General features: G+C 44.3%; 1 protein-coding gene across 9 annotated transcripts in view; it reads left to right on the plus strand.

Annotated features, from left to right (window-relative positions):
- LOC115233565 (protein tramtrack, beta isoform-like) overlaps positions 1–10,957 on the plus strand; it is a 64,620-nt gene that overhangs the window by 5,787 nt on the left and 47,876 nt on the right. For 4 of the 9 annotated variants that reach the window (XR_003883791.1, XR_003883790.1, XM_029804059.1 and 1 more), the window contains 3 exons: positions 1,210–1,344; positions 2,066–3,121; positions 6,205–6,526. The gene's annotated coding sequence lies outside the window, so the exon portion shown is untranslated. The other 5 variants (XR_003883793.1, XR_003883792.1, XR_003883795.1 and 2 more) reach the window with 5 other exon arrangements.

A 10,957-nucleotide genomic window follows, 5' to 3' on the forward strand; every position in this document is an offset into this window, starting at 1 on the left:
CCCCCCCTCGGTCGCATATGGTTCCCAGTTGGAACGGCACTGGCGCGGCGTGTCGTAACACGAACCTTATGTGTACACTAATTAGGACCATTGAGAAGGAAAAGACAGAAAGAAGACGTTCGATATATAGGACGCCACCCGTTAGCTCGTTGTTAGCGGAACGCGGTTACGCGATGGCATTAACATTTAATATTAACAACAACCAGTTCCTCCTGTTGGCCTTTTCATAGGCGCTCTCGCGTCTCCCCTTATTTATTAATTCTTTTGTCTTTCCTTGAGGATTTTCCGAATAATTATTTGTGATGGCATTTTCAATATTTATTAAGTTCTATGTTCATATTATAAAATTCTTTATAAAACATCTCTATTTTAGTTTGCAACAAAGATTTTACTTTACAAGAAAACAACTTAATTTTATTTCAATATTTTGCATAATCTATATATATATATGTGTAGTAAAATTTTTCTTTTCTATTGTCCATATATACACACACACATACACACGCGTACACCTTTCCATTTTGCGTTCGTGTACGCTCTTTGATGCTCCGTCATGGCTCGTTAATCTTTCCGGAAATATATCAAAATACTTTGTTGCAATCATGCATGGTGAAATGCGCTACCCTCGGTGACCCGAGGCCAAACCTCTACGCGAGAATAATCTCGATTTGCACGAATTGTAAATGCAAATTCGCACGTGTCCATCGTATGCCTCGTCATCGTCGACTCGTGAATGCGCAGCTCGATTCCGGAAATATAAATACTGATAAATAATTCGTGGAGGCACGACTTGACTATCTTTGTATTCGCTATCTGATTTTTATACGCATTTAATTTTTTTAAAATAAGCTAGCATTGTGTTTTTTTTTCCATACTGCGCTGACAAGAAATCTGTTATTTGCTTTACTTTCCTGACGTATAAGACATTTTTATTTATATCTTTTCTCTCTCTTTTAATGTGTGTGTATATGTGTATATATTCTATTAGATTGATATTATCTTTATAGATGTTATCGCGATCTGTTGTCTATACTATTTATTTTAGTAAAAGTTATTTCCAATTGCCTTAAGAGCCGAGGGTCAACGATCTCGAGATAAAAATCCCGATATTTTCGGCGAGGGTATGAATCCAAGAACTTGTACAGAAAATTAAAAGCACATTTTGTGCACATTTATTACGTTCCATAAACATGATAAATTTTCTTTCAGAGTATCGGTCAATTTTCAAATGCCAGTCATCGCGAAAACCAAGTTTCGAAGTACGAAAGGATCGTTATGGCGCGCATATATAACGGGGAGCCGCGTTGGAAGGCAAGGAACCGAGCAAGGCAGGCAAGGCACAAGGTAAGGCCTGGTAACACACGAGAGAGGGCTTGGCTCTCTCCTCTCTTTTTCTCTCTCTTTCTCCCGAGTTCGAGGCAAGTCGCGTCGGCCGTCGCCACGGCCGTTTCTCAACCCTTTCGCGGTTACGTCACGTTAAAAAAGCTATTTGGGGTCAACACCCCGCGCTACAGCGACACGTGTAGTACTTCTTGGTCCCTCTGTCCTCCCGCCGCTCCGACACAGTCCTCCACCCCGCGGTTAACGCGAAGACAGCCCTCTCCCTCCTCCTCCTCCTCCTCTTCCGACTCCTTCGCGCGCGCAAGCGATGACGCCATTGCTACTACCACTTCTCTCCTCCCTCCCCTCTTCATGCTCGCCTAATCTAAGTATCCCTTCTCTCGTCGAAGTTTCTAAGCTCTCCAGACGCATCACGGCCAGGACTCTGATTCTAGACAAGCACGCGTAGTACTGGACATTGCCGATAGATATTTGCAAAACTAGGCATATACATTTTTCTTACAATATATGTATATATAAATATTTTTGTCATTAAATATTCTCTTATTTATATATACGTATAGTTTTGCTTACATATTATAAAATTTTTAATATAAAGAAAAGTGTTATATCACGATAAGAGAAAGAAAAAATAAATTGATATATATCATAAACATCAACTCTCATTTTCAATAATGGCTGAATTTATATAATAAGTTTTTATCACAAGACTTTATCGCAACAGAGAAAGAGAGCTGAATACTGAGAAGAAATAAGATGACGGAAAAGAGGAGGAAGGGGCAAAGCAGCCCCGAGCGATACAGCCCTGGCCGTAGGCGCAATGGAGAGTAGGAGAACCAGTCGAGTTTCTCAGAGAGAGCGCGCACGCTCCGAGTTAGAACTAGCTAGAGTTTTGCTAGAGCGGAGCCAAGGACACTAGACAATCAGCAACAGCAGTCGGAGGAGTCAAACGGCGGTGACGGCGGCAGCAGTAGAGGCGATGGTGAGACCCCTTCACCCCGACCCACATCGTCTACATGTCCGTCTACCCCTTTACCCCCCGACTACTACCATCGTCGTCCTCGCCCCCTCCATGCCAACGACGTTCCCGTCCGTCACCACCATCGCCGCCGCCGCCGCCGCTTCTGTCCCGAGAGTCTCTCTCCGAAGCTTCTCCTTCCAGGCACTTTTTTGCCCGACTATACGCCTCTCTCGTTCATCGCGACAAGGCACCAGCTCGGTATCTTTTTATCAGTCGACCGAAAAGCCCCGTGGAGATTTTACTATGGTATCGCGCCACGCACATTTGTATTGGCTAGCTCGTATGCGAACAACCCTCGCACACATGCTTTAAAAGATTTAACATATATGTACATGTATATATACACATGTAAATACACATGTCGCGTTAGAGCGCATTCTTTTAACAGCCGCCCTCTCCCCTTGTTTTTGTTCGTATAGCGAGAACCGCGCGAAACGGCGTGACCGTCCTGTTAAACGCGCTCACTGAAGGGGGTGAGAGGGGCGAAACGGAGGAAAGAGAAGGCGCGCGACATAAAGTTGCGGCAATAGCAGTGCGTTTGCGACGCGAGTCACGCGTGTCGGGGTAAACGTGTCTCATTGCCAGCGTAGCAGTTCCGCTGGTGGGACGTGGGACGAGGAACGACGCACCACTACTATTCGGGTGTTTTCGCCAGAGCGTTGCCTTCGCTGCCAACGTGGGACTCGGATGAGGAATATCGAAATTACCAGTGGGCAACTTGGGCTAGGCAGAGATTACCAAACACGCAACAGTGGTCGGGTAGGTTGGCGAACAACTTCAAGTTTGGTTGTAAAGCGACTTGGTGGCGGCGACGGCGATTTGCGTTCGTCTCCCCCTGTCCGCCGCCTCCTGGCGGAAAAAAATGCGCAGGCGCGCGAATCGCGCTCTCGCTTACTAACCCGCGAAGACACTACCACCTTTCTTCTCTCTCTCTTCCTCCCCTCGCCCGTCCACGCTTGCGAATTTCCTGTCCCGCGGGGAAAGAGGTGGCGGGGGAATTCGCCTCGTCGCATCCCTCTCCACTTGCATCCCTGCGATATTCGAGGTCGATCCATCCCCACCCTATGTTTCTCTTGAGAAAGGACTTTGGTCTCTGCTTCTCTCATTCTCCGCCTTGACCCTCGCCCCATACCCCCCCAAAATGGTCAACACTTTCGCGACGAAAAAGACAAAGTTTCTCAGAATCGTCTCGAGTTTGAATTGTTTCCAAGGTCAAAGGATATGTTAACAAATTTAAGATACTCTGGTAAAATTTCAATAACGACAATTGATATTCGCGATTTTTGCTCGCTTGCATATCCGATGAGAAATGCCGTCAACGAGAAGCGAGAATGCAATTCGTGAAGGCGGAAGGACGAGGGTGCGTTTGGAAAGAAAGCCAAAGGCGTCGCGGGGCAGGCAAAGAGCGCTCAACTCTGAGAGCGTGAGAACAAAGGGACGAAAGCAAGTGCCCTTTCTCAAGAGCGACCGAGGGTGAGAATCGAGGGGAAGCAAGATAGAGGCAAAATGTAGCTCGCGCGTCTCGCAAAAGAACGATATTAGGTGTAATAAGAAGGAGAGAGAAAAGAAGTGAATCGTCCGTTCTTTACGGGGGCTAACGCGAGGTAGAAGCAACATATGGAAAGGGTAAAGTGTGAGGGGACAGGGAGATTTTCACACACGAGTAGGACGGAGAGACACACGTCATCGCGCGCGCGCGCGCGCGGAATAGAGAAAGAGTAGAGAGACCATGAGCGAGATAGCGCTAGCGCGACAGGGTGCCGGGGGAAGCGGTAGCGCGCTGCGTAGGGTGCGGGGGTGGGGGAGCGAGCGAGAGAGCTCGCTCAGGGTAGAGAACGCGAGAGGGTATAGTGGGGGAGCTGTGGTGCGTCGCGTCTCGTCTCTAGGTGGCGGTGGTGGTAGAAGTTTGCTCTCTCGCGGGAGGTTGCCGAGCGCAGCCGACTTCGTATTGGACTCGGTTTAACTCGGCCGTTGTCGGCTCGGTGGTTCGTTTGGTTGAACGAGGGCGCGCGAGCGAGGCAAGTGAGCGAGCGTTCGTTCGGGCGGGTGTGCGTCGCGCTCGCTGCTGTTGCGTTGCGTTACGTTGCGTTACGGTGCGGTACAGTGCGGTGCGGTGCGGTGCGGTGCGGAACGGTGCGGCACGACGACGGTGAAGGGTACTACGAGTGGAAGACACGGCCGTGGCTTGGCTGCTAGGCGGGCGTAGGCGAGGTTCCGTGACGACCGTTCGGTGGCGCAGCAGAAATTCCCCGGCGCGGGTTGGTCGACGACGTGGTGTGCGTACGTTTCTATCTCGCTTTCGCTCACGCCACCCGATTCAAGTGTGCGTAGCGCGCAACGTGTACGTGTAGTAGTCGTCCGCGCGCACGTATCTGCCCCGAGAGTCCGTCCGCGCCTCGACTTGCTGACATGGCGTCCTAGTGCTGCGCACGGACAAAGTTGCACATCCTTTCGCGCACCGCGGAAACTCATTTCTACCTCCCATTTTTTTTTTTTTTTTTTATCGCCTTGTGTCGTCGCCGCCGTCGTCGTCGTCGTCGTCGAGTCGCGAGGATGTCGAGGTAAGTGCGAGTGGTGCGTGTGTCTGTGCCTCGCTACCAGGCAGTGTGTATTTAGCCTCGACGAGCGTCGTCTTCGTCGTTTTCGTTACTGTCGTTGTATCGTCGTCTCGCTCTCTCTCTCTCTCTCTCTCTCTCGTAGACGAAGAGAGGACGGGCCGTGGTGTGTTCGGGTGTCGTCGGCCGGGCGCGGGCGGTATCGATAAGGCCACGCGAATCTCGCGACGGTGGCAGCTCTCGCGAAATAAACACGAATCGAGACACGGGATATTACAGCGGTAGGGTCGTTGCCATCTCGAGCCACCCTCGCGAATCGATATCGTCAGCGAGGCTAGACGATCTTTTTCTCATTTCCTCCCTCGCGCGCAACACGTATACACCTCTCTCTGCGCGCCCTCCCCTTCTCTCGGACCCTCGTCCGCTTCTCTCCTTTCGCCCTCTCTCGTCTCTATGTTCGACCCTTGTACCCATCTCGTCTCGGTTCTTCATTTTCTTCGTCCGGGTGTATGATACGTTTGTACGGTGCTCAGCCCCGCGAGTGTCGCGGGCGCGTACATGACGATGCGTGCGCGCGCGCGCGCACGCATGTGTGTGTGTGTTTACGTATGCATGTGTACGTCGCGCTCGCTCCTACGTGGCTGCGTCGAAGGGTTAGCAGCGGCGAGTCGGCGGGGCAGAACGGAAGAGGTTAGTTTCGTGGTAGTTTCTTTTCCACGAAGCAAAACTGCGATACAGAGAGAGAACTCGCGCTCTCTCTCTCTCTCTCCCTCCCTCCTCCTCTTTGCGGTAAGAGGGAAAGGGTTCTACGTGGCTTATCGGCGCATCGACGGACGGCGTGTTTCTCGACGTGGATTTTCGCTCGGGAGAGGGTTGCGTAAATCCCTCTCCCTCTTCCCTTCTCCCCCTCCTCCCTCCCCATTTCCTTCTCCGTACCTCTCTACCCTCCCGTCATCCCCTCTCATCTCCCTCGCGGTCGACTACGGCGTTGGCCATAGGCGCCGATACGCCCCAGGGTGTCGAGGCCGACTTTAGTTCAGTCCGTTCGGAGCAGTTCGGTCGTCTTCGACTCCGTTCGGCTATCCGTTCGTCCGTCCGTCCGTCCGCCGAGCATCCTCCCCCTCGCAGTCAGTCTCGCTCATTGAAACCGCGTGCGTGCACGCGCGTGTGCTCCGCTCTTCGCCCCGTTCCGTTCCGTTCCGTTCCGTTCCGTTCCGTTTTCTTTCCTCGCGAGCGAACACACGTATCCTACATCATCTCGCGACGTTCATATCTCTCTCGTTCTAGTTCGCGCCCTAATGCTCCCGTCGCCATAACAGGTGAATTTCGGGCATTCTCGACGATACAGTTTACGAAGCACGTGTCTCACTCGGCGCTGTGAATTTTCCTCCTCCTCCTCCTCCTCGTCGTTGTCGTCAAAGAGGGGACACGAGCCAACGGACGTTGGTACCTCGTCGCGCCGGGTAATTAAATCGAGCGACGCAACTTTGTGGTGATAACGACTAACGACGATTGTGCAACCTGTGCGCCGCCCCGAGCCCCGAGCAGGAGCGATCGTGTGGATGCACGACGTGTTCGTGAGTCACGGCGGGGTGCTGCCGGTGTGTGGGTGAGTTCTCTGCATTTTGTGTGTGTCCGCGCGTGCGAATGCGACAGGGATGTGTCGCGATTTTTTTCAGCACCGCTGTAGAAAAAGGCAAAAATTACGTTACGTCCTCTAATTATGCGAGAGAAAAAAACGTGTGAGAAATATGTATGAATTAGTGACGCGAAAGAGATTATTATTTGATTTTTTTTTTTTTTTCTTTATTTTGGAAATGTTTGTTTTATTTTCTTTCCTTCTTTCATGTATACAAGATTTTTTTTCGATAAAGTACATACATACGTATAGGCATACATACACAAATAGCGTTCTAATAAACTGCTCTAATCTTAAAACCGAAATTTTATGATGATAAACACACTTTTCGTCGCGGTTACGTCGTTCTATCCAATGTTATCACGTTACAGGGATTCGTGTTATCTTGAAGATTAGACATTCTCGAGTACAGATTGGACTTGGCTCCGCGTTTCACAATACCACCCCAAGGGTCTTTACGCGAGATTTCGAGTGTTTATTGTACACGAGTTATTACGGAACTATCGCCACGCCTCTCTTCTGTGAGAGGAGTGCCGATAATATGACACCCCGTATATAGTTACGTAAATATCGCTTCCGTCATTAACTTCTCCAGTAATGGATACAGTATATATGGATTTTTTTATTTCAAAGTGTGGAGAGAATATCGGAGACAAAAAGATTTACAATTCAATCTTTCATTATGTCATATAGATTACGACCACGTGATTAATACATACACGGAATGTATCGGATATTTGCAATATTTATATAACTTTTTATTAAAAATAACATCGTTAATAATAAATTTTATTTTTCTTTCTCTCGTAAAAACTAAACTTAACTAAGTTTTTTCCGCAAAGTTTTCTTTATACGCACACCTCTTCGTTTAATATACTAGGAAAGTTGCAAAAATAAGGTACACTTATTGTTAGCGCGACATTACATGCTTATTACGTGCAACGTTATTCGTCATGCTAGGACACAATGCATGAATCCGTCGAGAGATTACGTGCAGGTATAAAATGATAATAGGCTCCACTTTGCTATACATATTTGTGAAAAATTAAAATAAATTTTTATTATTATCCTTTCTATCTCGAGTGTATCTTATTTTTGGAACTCGTTTCTCATATTAATATTTTCATAATTAAAGAGAGAGATGACAGAAAAGGGTCATGAGATATCCTTTCGATATAACTTTGCACCCTTGTCATTCGAGGATTCTAGTTGTGCCTCGAATTTATAAAAAATGTATTAGATTCGAAAAATATCGGGGCAGAGAGAACTCGGTGATTGGGGAGGGGGTGGAAGGGGGGAAGGGAGAACATGGCGGGGGCTGCGATGATGCACGCGGGCGACAAGTGCGTGCACGCAACGAAGCGTCGACGCATCGACCGTACCCACGTGCGTTCCGATGAGAATTTACATGCGACTTCCTGCGGGCTATCTCTCTCTCTCTCTCTCTCTCTCTCTCTCTCTCTCTCTCTCTCTCTCTTTTTCTCTTTCTCTTTCATGATTAAGAGTAGCGTGACGATGTTATCGCGGTACCCGCGAGGGGTTGAAACGGCGCCAATTATAGTGGCGACGATGATGATGATGGTGGTCACAGACGGAGGGAGGGCGTAGATAAATAGCGTAGAGGGTTAATATTCGTCACGCATCGAGTACGACGATCTTTTAATCTTTGGTTTATCGCGGGGATTCGAGCTTCCTGTTGATTCATTTTCCCTCTGTCGTTGCCACTTCTTAGAATTTTATAACTTATAATTATCCTTGAATCATTTCCAATTTAAGAAATCTTAGAAATTTTCTGTCAATTTTCTACCAAGCTTCTTATCACATGAAATATTGACTTTTTTGATTTTTTAAATGGACAAATTCCGGAATTTTGAATTTTAAGTACTTATTATATATATCTGATTATTGTATCCGCGTTTTGAGTAGTACAGGGTTCGGAATGGAAATGAGAGAACTGGGGGTGTTCTCTGAACCGAGAAAAAGGGTTTCCGTGTATCCCGACTATAAAGAATCCGCTCGCCCGACGGGGGTTTCCTTTTTCCTGTTCTTCCACGGTGAATTGTGAAATCATGGCTTGTATTACACATCTTTCTACAGTTTCCTTTCATTAATTAGTATATATTCAGTCCTTGAACCATATTAATATCCATTGTATTATCAAATCTATTACCATACTTTTATCTTGAAATTAATTTCTCGTATATCATACAAATTTATATAGGGTGCTTCAAGTTATTTTTACTTTATTTTATTCATAATTTTCCGATTAAATCCGAATATAACGTTTTTTTTTTTTTTTACAAAAAGAATGTCCGATATCTTTTTTTTTCTAAATCATGTTTTTATAATCGCTATAACGTTCCGGAATGGAATTTTTTAAATAGCTTTTTCGTCTTGTAAGTAAACGCATGAATAGAAATGGTTTACAAAATATGTTCGTATAACGGTTACGACACGATTGTGTTCCTGTGCCGATTTCAACTGTGTGCTCGTCAGGATACATTTATTACAAGAATATCCGGATTTGGTTGGCATTCGTCGTCAATTCATTAAATGTTTGATTTTTAAGAAAATAAAATAAACGACATGTATGATTGTGTACTGTAAGCAAAATTATGGAAAAAATATCGTAGATTACTGTCCTTTATCGGATTTTTTTTAATTAGGAACTTGTGATAAATTTAGTTTGAATATTTAATCAGAGAGATAAAAATATGAAATTATTTTTTAATATATACGCAATAAACAATATATCCACAATACATTAACAATTGTTGAAAATAATGCTATGTGTATATGTAAATTATATATAGGCTATAATTAATATATTACATTAGTTTTATGTAGTATATTGTGTAATGATTATAAATAAGCTGTTAAGCTTTGTAGATCTGTTAAAATCGACTATGAGATGTTATCCGTTTTTTTTTTAAGTCAAAGTTTATAACTATACATGAGAGATAAAAACAGCGTTTATTTATAACTTGTTTTACAATGAATTTTTTTGTTTATTTATTCTACGGCGAGTTTCTCATGCTTTCGAATTATTTCTTCGAAATTTCTAATTTGTAAAAACTTTTAAGAATTTATGGCCCCATAATGAAATCATTAGAAATAATTAAGAAATTGTTAACAATATCTAAGTTATCTTCAGTTTCATTTTCCTCGGGGCGATGAATAGTTTCCATAGAGGCATATTTTCACAACAACGAGTTTATGATATGATGATTAAATATATATACTTGTTTTACAAAAATTACATTGAAGAAATTTATTTGTAAATTACTCAATTTTAGCAACGCTAATTATTGTAAATTTCAACGTAATTGTTTCGACGTAATTGTTTCAAATCTTTACATATAGGCAGTTTCTCGTCGTCCGTCTAGGTCCTTGATTCAATTAGTCGATCGATTTTTCAAATGATGTCACTTCATTCCTGGACGCGGCCTTCCAAGCGTTGCAATTGCTGTTCGTGGTACATTATTCTGTAATTGTGATGTTCAGAGGGATGTCGATTGTCCCTAACAATGCTCCCCTCTCTCAACAAATGCGATGGATGAAGAGAAGTTGTAGAGAGACACAAGAATTTATTCGGGGGGACCGCTCTTTCGAGTCGATTCTCTTTGTCCTTGCATTTACACATAGAGAAAAGGACTTTGCAACCCTACTTGCATTTGTGTACACTTGTTCTCGCAATATCGTGCGAGGCTACAAGCTTCAAATGGGTGTCGCATCGTCGCGCCCTACTTACACCTGCTGTGCCTAGTTGTACAGGGTCGGATTCAAATAATAAGCCAACAGGGAAAAGAGAAAAAGGGGAACATTGCCAATTGTCAGAGGACATTCTTATACAATGGTCAGAATTTTCTTACTATTCTAATCTGGCAAAATGTGATTAACTACGACAGTTTTTAAAGCTTTTCGTAGAAACCTGGAAAAAAGAGAAGCAAAGGACGATAGTGCATCCTTGACGGGCGGATATTCATGAGTGAAAAGGAAAATCCGGTTCCGATAATTTTTCATTCTCAGAAAATTTTTTTGGGATATTTTCAGAATATTCTTATTTTTTTTTATTCTCGCTTAGAATTTTATTTGGAGAAAATGGAAGATAGAGGCAAAGAGAGAATATAATATATAATAATTTTTATAGAATATTTTTACGTATAATTTTTAAAAATATAGTAGTTTTTTGAAAATGTTAAGATATTTTTAATACATTTTTACGTTTCTTTTATAAATAAATATTTTTGAAATATTTCGTGAAAATATATTTCCAAATTTATATAGAAAATACAGTAAGGATATTTCATTATCGGAATGAATATTTTTAGAAAATATTTAAAAAGTATTCCCATCAGGAATATTCATGGATCGATGGGGGGGGGGGGGGGGAGTTTATAG

The sequence above is a fragment of the Formica exsecta genome, unplaced genomic scaffold (genome assembly GCF_003651465.1).
Source record: "Formica exsecta isolate Colony F162 unplaced genomic scaffold, ASM365146v1 scaffold178, whole genome shotgun sequence".
Lineage (NCBI taxonomy): Eukaryota > Metazoa > Arthropoda > Insecta > Hymenoptera > Formicidae > Formica > Formica exsecta.